General features: G+C 40.5%; 1 protein-coding gene across 2 annotated transcripts in view; it reads left to right on the forward strand.

Annotated features, from left to right (window-relative positions):
- Positions 1 to 899: 899 nt before the first annotated feature.
- The window catches only part of VAMP7 (vesicle associated membrane protein 7), an 88,736-nt gene continuing 74,898 nt past the window's right edge, over positions 900 to 14,737 (forward strand). The window contains exon 1 of one of the 2 annotated variants that reach the window (XM_027533812.1): positions 900 to 1,053. The gene's annotated coding sequence lies outside the window, so the exon portion shown is untranslated. The remainder of the gene's footprint in view (positions 1,054 to 14,737) is intronic. The other variant, XM_027533811.1, reaches the window with a different exon arrangement.

Consider the following 14,737-nt stretch of genomic DNA (forward strand, 5'->3'; position numbering starts at 1 on the left):
CAAGTCAATCTTAAAGGAAATCAATCCTGAATTGATTTGGAAGGACTGTTTGGAAGGACTGATGCTGAAGCTGAAGCTCTAATACTCTGGCTACCTGATGGAAACAGATGACTCACTGGAAAAGACCCCGATGCTGGGCAAGATTGAAGGCAGAAGAAGAGGTCGACAGAGGATGAGATGGTTGGATGGCATCACCGACTCGATGGATATGAGTTTGAGCAAGCTCCGGGAAATGATGAGGGTCTGGTAAGCCTGGCGTGCAGCAGTCCATAGACTTGCAATGAGTTGGACACGACTTGGCTACTGAACAACAAAGAGCAAGTAAGCAGAGAGCCGTTGAGACATGAAACAGACGAGTTTCTTAGTGGAGTTCGAGTTTATTAGTGGAGCTCAAGTTGGTAAGAAGGAATAGGGATGTAAAAGGGATGAGGGAGTTTACAGCTAATAAGAGTAGTTTATTATTATTATTACTACTACTACTCTACAACTATCATTGAAAGGAATGGGAGAAAGGATTGCTGAGCGACCCAAAGCGGTTAAAAAATGTTGTGGCGAAAGTAGAGGGAATTTCTGTCAGATGAATTCTTTCTTGTCTATGAAGTAACAGGTGACGCTACCTGCTGCGACTAAGCAGGGAGACAGTTGGTAAAGCTCAGTTCTTCATTGATCCTACCAACTCAATGCTGGACTTTTGGTGGCCCTACATTCTCTCGTTTTCTCTAAGGAATAGCGCTTGATGTGGTTGATGATGAGAATTGTTGATTGAGCAGGCGCAACAGCGTCGGCGATAGACCAGCCGAAACTACCACTCCCAGGATGCAGTGCGGCTCCTGGGAAGTACGAGGACTGGGAACGCCGCCGGCCCCGCCCCGCCTCTCGCTCCCATTGGATGAGCGCTCACATTCCCAGGGGGCCGCGCGCGGGCGGGGCGCTTTTTTGCGGAAGCCGGCGGCGTCCGGTCCAGCCTCCTCTGGGAACGGGCAGCCTGGGATCCGGTGCTGAGCCGAGCGGCTGTGTCCTGACGCGGCGAGTTCTTGCACGGTGCCCGGACAGGTAAAAGCAGCGGGGAGAACGGGGTGGAAGGCGGGGAGACGACAGCAGGGGGACCGCAGAGATGCCCACGGGAAGGTGGAATTAGGAGGCAGTGGAAGGGTGACTAGGGCTTCTCTGGTGTCGACAGTTCGAATGGTCGGACAGGTTCACTTTGGGTGAAGTGCGTTTTATGCACCTAAAAAGGCCTCGAGCGAAAGAGTCCGCATGCGTCACAAGTTGTTACAGAAGGGAAAAAAAAATGTTAAATTTTCCCTCACTTTGTATTCCATAAGACCCCTTTGTAGGTTTCGAATCTCTTGAGGTTTCTTGAATCTTCTAAAAACTCTACGCCCTAGTTTCGATGACGTCACTTTCTGCCTTACCTTCTACTTCTGGGTTTGTAACCCTCTGCGAGCCCTTCCTCCAAGGCCTAATGTTGTCATTTCTTCTTCCTCAGTTCAAATAGGAACTCTCTGTCTCTGCCCAGACTTATTTCCTCAGCGTCAGACCTGTGTGGTGATGTTCTTGTTATTACTATTGGCCGATATTTAACGAACCGAACGCGTACTAGACTCTTGAGGAAATGCTTTACGCCTCCCTCCTCCATAACCCTCACAAACAGTTATCTTTATGTTTTATGAATTGCTTTCAGCTACCTGTAACTCCATGGTCTCTTCCTCGACCCCAGAGGATACTGTCATGTTTTGGACATTCTTTCACTTTGAATAGCTGTGATTGAAAGCAGAGCCACTCATATGTTTTACAAACATTTATTGAACAGCTAATATGAGCTAGACACTCTTCTAACTGCAGGGGATATAGCTGGTAGTAAGATAGATCGCTACTCTCAGTAGCTTACATATTTGTGAGTGTGTGTGGAAGGGGCAAACAGAAAGAATCAAGATGATATTATATGGTGGTGGTGGTGAATGCAAAATAGAACAGGTATTTTTTTACTTGACAGGGTAATCTCCTGTCTTGAGAAAGTGACAAGGATTAGGTTGGGTCTCAGAGCATCACCCCAAAAGAATATTTACAATACCAACAAGAATATCCTTGATCTGGGACCAGATTTCAGGATTTTCATAAACATATCTTCTTTTTCTCCCATATAAATGATTGTTCTTCATTCTTCTGTCTCTTCCAAGGTTATTGCATCAGAATTGGTGGTTTTCTGTCATTTGCTTATTTCCTCTCTGAGAAGAGTTGAGGACTGCATTACTCTCAGCTCAACTCATTTATCTTACTTAGGGAGATAGCTTGGTTATCAAAATATTGTTCTTGCCAGGTCCTACTGGATATAAAGTTATCTACCATTTATGTGTGTGTATGAAAGTCACTCATATGTGTCCAACTCTTTGTGACCCCATAGAGCCCACCAGTCTCCTCTATCCATGGAATTCTCCAGGCAAGAGTACTGGAGTAGGTAGCCATTCCCTTCTCCAGGGAATCTTCCCCTCCCAGGGATTGAACCTGGGTCTCCAGCATTGCAGGCAGATTCTTTACCATCTGAGCCACCAGGGAAGCCCCCAATAAAACCAAAAGATGCTCAGTGTTTATTAATTTATTAAATATTTGAGGGATTATTATATGTAAGGCACTGTGCTGGGTTTTGAGAACCTAGTGAGGATAAAATAGACACTTTGACCTCTCTTCCAAGAAGAAATAATTGTATACTGAGGAAATTCCCAATATACAGTCTGACACCTGCATTTTTTTTTCTTTTTTCATTGTCCAAGATGAGATAATCACAAGAAATCTGAGCAGTTGTGTACATTCTTAGATTATTCACTCTTAAACTTTATTGCATTTATTTGTTTCTTTCTGTCTTCCATATTGTACTCTGGCTCCCTTGAGTATAGCTATCCTTTCTCACTGGTCTTCATGCCTCCAATGTGTGCTATACTGAGTGCTTAGAACATGTGTTGAACTGAAATCGAAAGACTATTTGAGCAAATACAAAGTACTTAATTTATGCAAGGCCTTGTTTTTACATATGGCCATTATCCTTATCCCTAAATCATCTCATTTGCCAAATGCCAACTGTTCCATCTCATCCAGCTAGTTCATGAACCTTCTCTAGCATGTTCTCACTTCTATGCCTTCTCTTGTTCCATGCAGTGTGCTCAGCTGCTTAAGTCGTGTCCCACTCTTCGTGACCCCATGGACTAGCCCACCAGGCTCCTCTGTTCATGGGATTCTCCAGGCAAAAATACTGGGGTGGGTGGCCATACCCTCCTCCAGGGGATCTTCCCCACCTAGGGATCGAATACAGACCTCTTGTGTATTGGCAGGCAGGTTCTTTACCACTAGCACCACCTTCCTGAGTACCTTCCGTCTCCACCTGCATTTAATTTAATGGGCCAGTTTAATAGTATGGCCTATGATACAAGGGTGGAAAATTTAATTTTCTTGACATATATTCTGTGAAACATCCTGCTAATAAACTGTTGTAAGGATTAAACATAATACATCTCCTTGCAATAATACAATTTATGATACGGAATGCTTTCTTTTGATTTAGCATTGGCCATTACCATGCACTCTGTGGCAAGTTAATTTTTCCATTTCTTTGTTCTGTTTGAATAGTTGCACTACCTTTGTTCATATAGCACATTGTAGTATTACTTGGTTTCCACTTGATACAAACACCTTTCAGTATTATTTTCTGCTTAGCTTGAGATAATTTATGTGTTAATGCTATTTTTCCACACCGTCATTTTCAGGCTATCAGATAAAAGTCTCAGCTCTTGTAAATCATTACTGCAAGAGATAAATTTTGTCTCTATAACAGATTTAAAAACACAGCAGGAATACAAGAGTGCTTGAGTCATGATTGTCATTATGATTTTAGGATGTGCCAACCTAACAGCAGCCAGACATGCTTCCAGTACATTGAAAATTAAGCACTGTTATTTTAGGGAATTTCTTGGCGCCTATGCCTTTGTAATTCAAACGCAGCACTGAATTGTGTGCCATCACTCATTTAATGGGTATACATGTAGATAATCCAGGATACTTTATATATTTTTTGTTTTGTTTTTATTTTTTATATATATTTTTAATGTTATCAAAATAAAAATACAGAATTTAAAAAATTGTTCAAACACATAAACTTGAGTGCGAGAAACACCGACTCATCCTTTTTCAATACTCAGTTCTCTGAAAGCATCTTCAGCTTCCATTTAAAGATGCCTTCACTGAGGAGGAGCATTTATATTGTTGCTGTGCTATTTTGTTAGCAGTTTTTTTAAATGCAAGCAGCCTCTTACTTACAAATGGATATAACCCAAAAATTCCTTTGTAAGATTTTTTGAAAATCTGGGTGCATTTTTTTCTATAAATAAGGGTACTCATGACATTTAGGTTGTTAGGTCAACCAGTCACATCTTATATAACCTTTAATTTAATGGACTGAAAGACCTTCACCACAATTTCTAATAATTCCTCTATAAGAAAAAACTGCATTCAGAATTCTCACTTGGATTCCCCAATAGTATATCTTTTTTTTTTGGGGGGGGGGAACCCCAGCAACTGAACCAAAAATGTTCTTTCCTTGGAACTTTCTAGGCAGAAGAAACAGGTCTTTTTAATTGGAGGTTCCCTTTCTGGTCCATTGTTCTAAGGACATGCTTCTAATATGATTAAGGAAAGGGATAAGATAGAGGTTTTTGAGAGGTCAGGGAAGCAAATTGGGGTGATAATGAATCTGTAGACGGAGGAGACTAGGAGTGATTTGAGAGGAATGGTGAGTTTCCAAGACAAGGATTTGTTGTATCCTCAAAAAACATGTGTTGAATCCTGACCCCTGCTACCTGTGAATGGGACCTTATTTGGAAATAGGGTCTTTGCATATATAATTAAAATGTAAGTTAAAATGAGGTCATACTGGAGTAGGTGTCCTTATGAGAAGAGACACAGAGACTCCCATGTGAAGACATGGATGCACCAAAGAACACCAAGGATTGCTGGCAAACCACCAGAAACTAGGAAGAGACAGGGAAGGATTCCCCCCTACAAATTTTAGAGGAACATGGACTTGCCAACATCTTGATTTGGGGCTTCTGGCCTCCAGAATTATGAGACAATAAATTTCTGTTGTTTTCAACTTTGCATCTTTTGGTATTTTGTCACAGCAGCCACAGGAAACTCATTCAGCATTCTTAGCAGAAATGTAGTGGAATAGGGTTAATGGCTGTGGGACAAAGCAAGGAGTGAGTTCTTACCACAGGGAAGAACTGTGGTAAGACGACTTTCCTTTATATTTCGTTATCTTTTTTTCCTCTTCTCTTTATGGCTTAGAATTTAATTCTTTTTCTTCTTGACTATGATCTTATATGGTGCTTTATCATTTATTGGGCATTCACATACTCCTCATTATTAGCAGAACATATTTTCTGACTTCATATGCAGTATTCTTTGTCCTATAGTTATTTCCATTATTCCACTATTCCTTTAGACATTACAGATTCTGTTGCAAGAGCATTGTAGTGGGCGTATGTGAGACTTGATTATAGGTGTGAGTTTTAGCAATATAGGAGAGAATAAGAAATGCTTGTTAGTGACATCTGAGAGGAAAATAAAGTTTCTGTGGCTTTATACCCGGTATGTAATAGCCATTTTTAAAATTGAGGACTTTTTAAATTGACTAAAACACTGTATGCATAGCTTCCAGAGCTATCCTTATATCCACTGTTCCTAGTTATATTCCAAATAATGTCATCCCCCTTCTAGGTGATTTGTATGCTTGTGCTTAGTTGCTCAGTCATGTCTCTTTGGCGACCCCATGGACTGTAGCCTGCCAGGTTCCTCTGTCAGTGGAATTTCCCAGGCAAGGATACTGCAGTGGGTTGCCATGTCTTCCTTCAGGGGATCTTTCTGACCCAGGGATTGAACACTTATCTCCTGTATCTCCTGCATTACAGATGGATTCTTTACCCACAGAGCCATTGGATTACACTTTATATGAACTTGAAGATTGCTGTCGCATTCCATCTAAGTCTTTTTCATGTTTAATATTTCTAGTCCTCTAGTCATCTTTTGGGTGATAACAGTCTCCAGGTCTCTCACCATACTTTGCAATTCTGTCTAGTCTTAATACACTGTCCCAGAATTGAACTCAGTATTACGCATGTGTTCTAACCAACACAGGGTATAATGGCAAGAGTACTTAAAGTGATCAAGACATCCCGTTACTTGATATAATTTTAAAATCTCATAAGCGTAAGAATTTTAAGCAATTACCTCATAACCCTTCATAAAGAACTTATGGTCCACTAAGACCCTAGATATTTTTGTATTGTTGCTAAACTCAGTTTTCTTCTTGAAGGCTGCTACATTTTCATCTCTGTCTCAGGGACCATATGAATTGTCATCACTGTTTCTCTTGTGTTTTTCTCCACTCCATAGCATGTCTCTTCGACCCTTACCAATGGCCTCTTTCCTTGTAAAAATTCAGTGACTGTTTTACAGTCCTAATGCTGTCTATCAGTGAACAGAGCTGGGAGGTGACACTTGTTCCTTCTTGAAGTTTTTTTTTCCCCCTTTGGCTTCAAGATCACCTCACTTTCCTGGTTGGTTCTCTTCTGTCTTTGTGGGTCTCTATTCATCTACCTTTGCCTCAACTATTTGGTATACCTTGGGTTTTGTCTTTGGTTTGCCCCTCAGCTTTAGTTATGCCTTTTGTTTTTTTCTGTATGCAATGTGTCTTCAGCAAAGAACGTATGTTTATTATGGCAGGTCTAGATGAGCTTATCTAGGGTTAAGAGAGTGCAGAACCAGTCCCCATGGGAAGTCAGCATTTAGAGGTCAGCTAGCAGAGGAGGATTCAGCAGGGAGACAGAAGGAGCAGCCAGACCTGTAGGAGTGTTTACAGAAGGAGGGTTATTTAGCTGTGTTGAGTATTCTTGAGAGATCAATTGAGGTGAGAATAGAGAAGTGAATATAGAATTTTGCTATGTAGAGGCTGTTGGTGCTCTTCACAGGCATGGTTTTCTGGAGTGTTGAGAGCAAAAGCCAGATTATAGGAAGCTGAAGAACTACAAGGAGATAGAGATGCAGTGATAGTGTGTAAATGATTTTAAGAAATGGACCAGTACCTGGAGCAGGTTAGAGGGTCAGATCAAGCTTTTTTTAAAAAAAAAATTAATTTATTTTAATTGGAGGCTAATTGCTTTACAGTACTGTAGTGGTTTTTGGTATACATTGACATGAATCAGCCATGGGTGTACATGTGTTCCCCATCCTGAACCCCCGTCCCACCTCCCTCCCTATCCCATCCCTCAGGGTCATCCCATTGCACTGGCCCTGAGCTCCCTGTCTCATGCATTGAACCTGGACTGGCGATCTATTTCACATATGATAACATAAATGTTTCAGTGCTATTCTCTCAAATCATCCCACCCTCGCTTTCTCCCACAGAGTCCAAAAGTCTGTTCTTTACATCTGCGTCTCTTTTGCTGTCTCGCATATAGGGTCATCATTACCATATTTCTAAATTCCACGTATATGCGTTAATATACTCTATTGGTGTTTTTTTTTTCTGACTTATTTCACTCTGTATAATAGGCTCCAGTTTCATCCACCTCATTAGAACTGATTCAAATGCATTCTTTTTAATAGCTGAGTAATCCACAGCTTTCTTATCCATTCATCTGCTGATGGACATCTAGGTTGCCTCCAAGTCCTAGATATTGTAAACAGTGCTGCAGTGAACATTGGGGTACACGTGTCTCTTTCAGTTTTGGTTTCCTCGGTGTGTATGCTCAGCAGTGGGATTGCTGGGTCGTATGGCAATTCTGTTTCCAGTTTTTAAAGGAATCTCCACACTGTTCTCCAGAGTGGCTGTACTAGTTTGCATCCCCACCAATAGTGTAAGAGTGTCCTCTTTTTTTTTTATAGATATATATTTTTATAATTTTATTTTTTAACTTTACAATATTGTATTGGTTTTGCCATATATCAACATGAATCCACCACAGGTATACATGTGTTCCCCATCCTGAACCCTGCTCCCTCCTCCCTCCCCGTACCATCCCTCTGGGTCGTCCCAGTGCACCAGCCCCAAGCATCCAGTATTGTGCATCGAACTTGGACTGGCGACTCGTTTCGTATATGATATTATACATGTTTCAGTGCCATTTTCCCAAATCATCCCACCCTCTCCCTCTCCCACAGAGTCCAAGACTGTTCTATACATCAGTGACTCTTTTGCTATCTCGTATACAGGGTTATTGTTACCATCTTTCTAAATTCCATATATATGCGTTAGTATACTGTATTGGTGTTTCTCTTTCTGGCTTACTTCACTCTGTATAATAGGCTCCAGTTTCATCCACCTCATTAGAACTGATTCAAATGCATTCTTTTTAATGGCTGAGTAATACTCCATTGTGTATATGTACCACTGCTTTCTTATCCATTCCTCTGCTGATGGACATCTAGGTTGCTTCCATGTTCTGGCTATTATAAACAGTGTTGCGATGAACATTGGGGTACATGTGTCTCTTTCAATTCTGGTTTCCTCAGTGTGTATGCCCAGCAGTGGGATTGCTGTGTCATAAGGCAGTTCTATTTCCAGTTTTTTAAGGAATCTCCACACTGTTCTCCATAGTGGCTGTACTAGTTTGCATTCCCATCAACAGTGTAAGAGGGTTCCTTTTTCTCCACACCCTCTCCAGCACTTATTGCTTATAGACTTTTGGATTGCAGCCATTCTGACTGGTGTGAAATGGTACCTCATAGTGGTTTTGATTTGCATTTCTCTGATAGTGAGTGATGTTGAGCATCTTTTCACATGTTTGTTAGCCATCTGTATGTCTTCTTTGGAGAAATGTCTATTTAGTTCTTTGGCCCATTTTTTGATTGGGTCATTTATTTTTCTGGAATTGAGCTGTAGGAGTTGCTTGTATATTTTTGAGATTATTTGTTTGTCAGTTGCTTCATTTGCTATTATTTTCTCCCATTCTGAAGACTGTCTTTTCACCTTGCTTATAGTTTCCTTTGTTGTGCAGAAGCTTTTAAGGTTAATTAGGTCCCATTTGTTTATTTTTGCTTTTATTTCCAATATTCTGGGAGGTGGGTCATAGAGGATCCTGCTTTCTCTGCACCCTCTCCAGCATTCATTGTTTGTAGACTTTTAGATAGCAGCCATTCTGACTGGTGTGAGATGGTACCTCATTTTGATTTTGCATTTCTGGTTTTGATTTGCATTTCTCTCATAATGAGTGATGTTGAGCATCTTTTCATGTGTTTGTTAGTCTTATTTGGAGAAATTTCTGTTTGGTTATTTGGCCCATTTTTTGACTGGGTTGTTTATTTTTCTGGAATTGAGCTGCAGTAGCTGCTTGTATGTTTTTGAGATTAATTCTTTGTCAGTTGCTTTGTTTGCTATTATTTTCTCCCTTTCTGAAGGCTGTCTTTCACCTTGCTTATAGTTTGCTTTGTTGTGTAAAACTGTTAAGTTTAATTAGGTCCCATTTTTTTATTTTTGCTTTTATTTCCATTATTCTGGAAGGTGGGTCATAGAGGATCCTGCTGTGATTTATGTCGGAGAGTGTTTTGCCTATGTTTTCCTTTAGGAGATTTATAGTTTCTGGTCTCACATTGAGATCTTTAATCCATTTTGAGTTTATTTTTGTGTATGGTGTTAAAAAGTTTTTCAACTATTATCTCCTCAAGTATTTTCTCATGGCCTTTCTTTTTGTCTTCTTCTTCTGGGACTCCTATGATTTGAATGTTGGGGTTTTAACATTGTCCCAGAGGTCTCTGAGGTTGTCCTCATTTCTTTTAATTCTTTTTCCTTTTTTCCTCTATGCTTCATTTAATTCCACCATTCTATCTTCCACCTCACTTATTCTATCCTCTGCCTCAGTTATTTACTGTTGGTTCCCTCCAGATGCTTTTGACCTCTGTTATTGCATTATTCATTATTGAGTGACTCTTTTTTTATTTCTGTTAGGTCCTTGTTAAACATTTCTTGCATCTTCTCAATCCTTGTCTCTAGTCTGTTTATCTGTAACTCCATTTTGTTTTGAAGATTTTGGACCATCTTTACTATCATTATTCTGAATTCTTTTTTTGGGTAGACTCCCTATCTCTTCCTCTTTTGTTTGGTGGGCATTTATCATGTTCCTTTACCTGCTGACTATTTCTCTGCCTTTTCATTTTGTTTAGATTGCTGTGTTTGGGGTGGCCTTTCTGTAGGCTGGAAGTTTGTGGTTCCTCTTTATTGTGGAGGTTCCTCCCTGTGGATGGAGTTGGACTAGTGGCTTGTCAAGGTTTCCTGGTTAGGGAAGCTTGTGTCTGTGTTCTGGTGGGTGGAGCTGGATCTCTTCTCTCTGGAGTGCAATGAAGTGTCCAGTAGTGATTTTTGAGATGTCTGTGGGTTTGGTGTGACTTTTGGCTGCCTGTATTTTAATGCTCAGGGCTGTGTTCCTGCATTGCTGGAGAATTAGCTTGGTATGTCTTGCTCTGGAACTTGTTGGCTCTTGGGTGGAGCTTGGTTTCAGTGTAGGTATGGAGGCTTTTGGATGAGCTCTTGTAGATTAATGTTCCCTGGAGTCAGGAGTTCTCTAGTGTTCTCAAGTTTTGGATTTATGCCTCCTGCCCCTGGCTTTCAGTCTTATTCTTACAGTAGCCTTAAGACTTCTCCATCCATACAGCACTGATGATAAAACATGTAGATTAATGGTGAAAAGATTCTCCACAGTGGGGGACACCCAGGGAGGTTCACAGAGTTGCATGTAGAAGAGAAGAAGGATGAGGGAGACAGAACTGACCAGGAGGAGAAGGGAGGGAGCCAAAAGGGGAGAGAGCCATCTAGCCAGTAATCAATTCCCTATGCACTCTCCACAGCCTGGAATGCCCAAAGAGATTCACAAAGTTAGGTAGAGAAGAGAAGGGGGAGGGAGGAGATAGAGGTGACCTGTGGGAGAAAAAGGAGAGTCAAAAGGGGAGAGAGGAATCAAGCCAGCAATCACACCCCTAAGTAAAAATGGGTACTGAAGATTAGATTCTTAAAGGTGCAGAGTTGATAACAAATACCAAAAAGCAAAGATTAAAAATTTAGAGTAGTGCTTAGACTCTCAAAAATACAATATTAAGAATACAAAACAAAATCACAGAAATTATGAAAAATATAAATGTGAAATTTGCTTTAAAAATAGTTTTTTTTGCAAGGTGATAGTAGATTGTAAAAATGAAAAGGGAGTAATAAAGAATTTAAAAATAAAAAAGTTAAAAAATGTTAATAGTAGAATATATCTAGGAATTTGTCTGGAGCTGCTGAGGGCAGTGTGGGGTCATTTCAGTTTCAGATAGTCCTGGTTCCAGCTTTAACTTTTTCTCCAAAGTTTATAGGCCCCTTCCAATGCTTAGTCAATGCTAACTACAGGGTTTTAATCTGTTGCACCTGTCACTTTTAGAGTGGCTCCCTGTTCTTTCTTTATTTTGGCTTCAAGTCTCTTCAGTGTCTAATTTCCGCCCTGACAGAAGGGGGCAAAGGTGGTCACTTATTTAGGCTCACTTGTTCAGTTGTGTTGTGGGGAGGGAGGAACACGGCAAACAAATATCACTGGCATGTTTGGGGAGTGCTCGTAGTGTATAGACCACATGGGGTTTGCCCCAGCTCACGATGGCCTGTGCTTTCCCAGTCTACACTGCTCAGGCTCCAGGTTGCTCTGCAGGGGAACTGTCCAAAGTGGGCCCTGTGTTTTGTGAACTTCCCAAGTCTAAGCTGCTCAGGTTCAGGTTCTCGGGTACTCCACAAAGGCACAGACTCGGTTGGGCATGCTTTTTGTGCCCTTCCCAGGTCCGAGCAGCTCAGGTGACCAGGTTTTTAGTGAGTGCACTGTCCCATGTGGGCTGTTCATCTTAATCTCCTCCCTGGTCCTGGCGCCTTGGTTTCCCAGGTGCACTGCAAGAGCATGTTTCAGTTGTGCCATGTGTCTCCTCTTGGAGGCTGATCTTAGGCTGTGACCCTCCTGGCAGATGTCAACCATCCAGGATCCCAGGAAGATGTGATTAGCAACTGGGAGCCTGCTCACAGTTTGGTGGAGGATGCTGTCTCTGGGACTGAGATGGCCCCTTGCCTTCGGGCTATGGCTGTTGCACGCCTGCCTTTCTGCCTCCAGTGGGCAAGGGGCTGGTCCACAGCCAGCCAGCTCTCCTTTGGTGATCATTCAGTCCTTTGTTATGTGAGCTAGCCAGACTGTGCCTTAGGTTAGAGCTTTTCGTAGGAAAGTTCTCTCTCTCTCTCTTTTTTTCTCTCTCTCTGGCTACCCCATGGTTTGGGTTGCTATCTCACCTTAGCTCCCTTAGATTGCCCTCAGGGCATTTACACATGGTCCTTACCCTAAGCAGTGCAGCCCGCACCTCCCTGTTCAGTACCTGCTCACTGCTGACAGATGCGAGCATCTGGGCTACTTCTTCCACTGGTAGTTGCAGTTAGGCTTGTATCCTGTGAGTTTTCTTTTTCTTTCTCCCGGTTATGTTGCCCTCTGAGATTCCAAACTCCCCACAGACCCGCCATTGAGAGGGTTTCCTGGTGTTTGGAAACTTCTCCTCCTTCACGACTCCCTCCCCGGGATGGGTCTCTGTCCCAAACTCTTGTCTCTCTTTTTGTCTATTATATTTTGTCCTACCTCCTTTCGAAGAGAATGGGCTGCCTTTCTGGTGCTTGGTGTCCTGTGCCAGCATTCAGAAGTTGTTTTGTGGAAGTTGCTCAGCATTCAAATGATCTTTTGATGAATTTGTGGGGGAGAAAGTGGTCTCCCCATCCTATTCCTCTGCCAGTTGAGGCTTTTAGAATCAAGGAATATAATGTATGAGAGAGTAATTTAGAAATTAAGACATGCTACTACATATGTGTTTGGAGAAATCCAGAAAGAAGATGGCTGAGAACACAACCCTTGAAACACTTTCATTTAGAGAGTGAAATGAAGAGACCTCAAGAGGAGTTCAGCTCAAGAGACAGATAAGCACTTCTGTATACTGTCCTTCTTACCAAGGACATTCTAAGAGGGAATCAGTGGATTCCCTCACCTCAATATAATTGCTGTGTTTCACAAAATGTGGGCCTATGAATCACCTGCATCGAGACTGGGTTGGCTTAAATGTATATTTCAGGGCCCTACCTCAGGCCTACTTGAAGAGAATTTCAGGAGGTTTTACCAGGGATTTGAATTTTTAATAAGGAATTCTCAGTCTGCCACCCAGGATGACTCTGGCTTATTGGATGAAATGGAACATGTTAACAAATAACATTAGGTTGAAGAGTTAGTTGAAGAATATAAAGACATTTGTTCATCCCTTTTATAAGTTTATGGCATTAAATAAGACAAACCTGACTGTTCTGTGGGGAAAGATAGTATAAATTGATAAATATAAGGAAAATATGGGCAAACCTCTTTTTATTGCAGTATGCTTTATTGTGCTTCATGGATATTGCCTTTTTTTTTTTAAAACAAATCAAAGGTTTGTAGCAGTTCTGCACTGAACAGGTCTGTCAGCATCACTTTTCCAATGATATTTTGCACATTTCATGTCTCTGTGTAACATTTTAATAATTCTTGCAATATTTCAAACTTTTTCATTTTATTTGTTATGGTGATCTGTGATCAGTCATCTCTGATGTTACTATTATGACTTGCTGAAGGCTCACATGATGGTTAGCATTTTTTAGCAATTAAGTACTTTTATTTAAGACATGAATATTATTTTTTAAGATATAATGCTATTGCACACTTAGTAGACTATAGCATATTATAAACATATCTTCTGTATACATTGGGAAAGCAAAAAGTTCATGTTACTTGTTTTATTGTTATATTTGCTTTATTGTGGTAGTCTAGAACTGAACCTGCAGTATCTCCCAGGTATTACTGTAGTCTTAAACTCATGCTGTATTGTTTTTGAAATATTTTGTTTATAAAAGATCTTAAAATAATTTATAGAACCATTCTTCTCTTGTGGAAGATTTGGGTTATTTTCACTTAGTTCCTGTGATGGTTAATGCCTTCATAGTAGAGGCAGTATACAGTATAGAGATAAAATTGTGGGTATTAGAATCATCCTTCTTCAGTTTAAATCACAACTTTTGCCACTGTAATTCTGGTTCAGTAATTCTGGATAAATTATGTAAGTCATCTATCCTTAAGTTTCCTCATTTTACTCTAAGTGTCATAATAGTGTATTAATTTAATTGATGTAAGGATTAAATGAGTTAATAAATGTAAAGTGCTTAAAATTGTGCCTGGCATATAGTAAGTACTTAATAAATATGGGCTATTATTATTGATAATACATGTATTTGTGAATCTAGAATCTAACTTTTATTGAACTGTTTCCCTAGGATAAATTTTCAAGATGAGATCACTTCATTAAAGAATGAAGACATCTTTCTGTCCCTTTGCCATCTATGGCCATTGCTTTTCAGGGGGTGATATCAGTTTGTGCTGTATAATTTGAAAATGCAACCTATCAATCAATGCAATTATGTGTGTATGTATGTATCATATGCATTGCATTGTATACACACATACACATAAAAGTATATATATGTATCCATTTGATTTGTCTCTATATTTGAATGCACATCAGTATGTTTTAGGCTTGTACAAGACTGTGACCTTGTTAAGTCTGTTCTGTTTACTCTTACAGTGCCTTGGTCAATATTGTCTCCAGATGGATGTTGGTAAATGATAAA

This window comes from Bos indicus x Bos taurus, chromosome X, assembly GCF_003369695.1.
Source record: "Bos indicus x Bos taurus breed Angus x Brahman F1 hybrid chromosome X, Bos_hybrid_MaternalHap_v2.0, whole genome shotgun sequence".
NCBI lineage: Eukaryota > Metazoa > Chordata > Mammalia > Artiodactyla > Bovidae > Bos > Bos indicus x Bos taurus.